We start from the raw sequence: 2,304 nt of genomic DNA, 5'->3' as shown, positions 1-2,304 counted from the left end.
GAGAGAGAGAGAGAGAGAGAGAGAGAGAGAGAGAGAGAGAGAGAGAGAGAGAGAGAGAGACTAAATTCAACTATTTTGTAAAATGGAAATCAAGCAGAAAATGAGGATTTTTTTTTAGTTTTGGTCTCAAAAATTAACGAGGTGATCTATAAAACAAACATCCCCTACTGGAAAAGTGTCTTATTATCCCTTTATTAGCTATTTTACACTTTGCTATGACAAAATGCCCAATGAGAGCGACTTAACTGAGGTCAGAAGTAATTTGGTGCAGTTTGAACGTACAGTTTGTTTTGGTGGTGGGAGGCATACGAACAAGGCCATGAGGACTTGGGGAAGAAGGGTAGTCGCTAGCCAGACGGAGGGGAAATAGAAGGTGCAAGATGAGAGCTAACCATGTGTCAGAATGGAGTTTTATATAAATATAAATGGGTTAATTTCAGTTCTAAGAGTTAGTTGGGACAAACCTAAGCTAAAAGCCAAGCTTTCATAATTAATAAAAAGTTTCCATGTCATTATTCAGGGCTGGAGTCAGGAAAGAAAGTCAGTCTACAGCTGGTGGGGCTACACCTTCAGTTGGGAAGCAAAAGGAGGAATGATCTTGCTCAGACTACATCCTCCTTTTATTCAGCCTAGGACTTCAACCAATGGAAAGGTGACATCCACTTTTAGAGCAAATCTTCCCACCTCAACTGATGCTGTCTGGAAATCCACCCCCCCTCAGACACTCCCACCTCAATTGATGCTGTCTGGAAATGCTCCCCCTGCCCTGGACATGCTTGTAGACCTATGTCTTTGGTGATTCGAGATTACATCAAGTTGAAAAATTAATAGTACTCATCACAATCACCAATGACGGGTACCTGGAAATGGGGATGTTCACATAGATCCCAAGTTCTATTGTTCTCTGTGTCCACCCCATGGCCTCATCTCATCCGATGTGTCTCTTGGCTATGGGAAGTAGACAAAATTGCCGGGGAGAAAATTGGGAGCTTGGGGGTGGGATGGGATGGGGGTAAGGGGAGATGGGGAGAGAAAAGGGAGAAGGGGAGGATGGGGGGAACTTGGGGAAAAAGGATGATTGGGATAAAGGAAGGTTAGATAGGGGAGCACGGAAGCACAATTCTTAGTTAAGGGAGCCACCTTAGGGCTGGCAAGAGACTTGAACCTAGAGTGGCTCCCAGGAGCCCAAGGCGATGTCCCCAGTTAGTTCCTTGGACAGCTGAGGATAAAGAACCTGAAATGACCCTATCCTATAACAATACTGACGAATATCTTGCATACCACCATAGAACCTTCATCTGGTGATGGATGGAGATAGAGACAGAGACCCACACTGGAGCACAGGACTGAGCTCCCAAGGTCCCAATGAGGAGCAGAAGGAGGGAGAACATGAGCAAAGAAGTTGGAACCACGACGAGTGCACCCACCCACTGAGACAGTGGAGCTGATCTATTGGGAGCTCCCAAGGCCAGCTGGACTGTGACTGAAAAAGCATGGGATAAAACCGGACTGTGAACATGGCGAACAATGAGGGCTGATGAGAAGCCAAGGACAATGGCACGGGGTTTTGATCCTACTTAATGTGCTGGCTTTGTGGGAGCCTAGCCAGTTTGGATGTTCACCTTCCTAGATATGGACGGAAGGGGGAGGACCTTGGACTTACCACAGGGCAGGGAACCCTGACTGCTCTTTGGACTGGAGAGGGAGGGGGAGAGGAGTGGGGGGAAGGGGGAGAAGGGTGGGAGGAGGGGGCGAAAGGTGGGAGGAGGGGGAGGGAAATGAGAGGCTGGGAAGAGGAAGAAACTTGTTTTTTTTCCTTTTCTCAATAAAAAAAGGGGGGGGGGGAAGATGTGTCTCCAAGTCCAGTTTTCTAAGACACACAGGAACTTTTAGGCATTCTTGGCTGCTTTGCTCAATTGCTCTTTCTTTCTCCTTCCTTTTTTCTTTTCTTTTCTTTTCCCTCCTTCTCCTTCTTTCTTTCTAAGATTGTTTGATTATGTATTTTATGTATATGGGTGTTTTGTCTGCATCCACACCTGCATACCAGAGGAGGTCATCAGATCCCACAGGTCTAGAGTTACAGCCCTTTATGAGCTGCCATGTGGATGCTGGGGAACGAACCCAGGACCTCTAGAAGGGCAGTCAGGGCTTTTAACCACTAAGCTATCTTTCCAGTTCTGCATGTTTTTTTTTCTTAAAGATACCAACCTGGTGGTGGCGCATGCCTTTAATCCCAGCACTCGGGAGGCAGAGGCAGGCGGATCTCTGTGAGTTCGAGACCAGCCTGGTCTACAAGAGCTAGTT

This window comes from Microtus ochrogaster, chromosome 16 (genome assembly GCF_000317375.1).
Source record: "Microtus ochrogaster isolate Prairie Vole_2 chromosome 16, MicOch1.0, whole genome shotgun sequence".
In the NCBI taxonomy this organism is placed as follows: Eukaryota; Metazoa; Chordata; class Mammalia; order Rodentia; family Cricetidae; genus Microtus; species Microtus ochrogaster.
The sequence above is the reverse complement of the archived record's forward strand: the minus strand, read 5'-3'. Positions refer to the sequence as shown.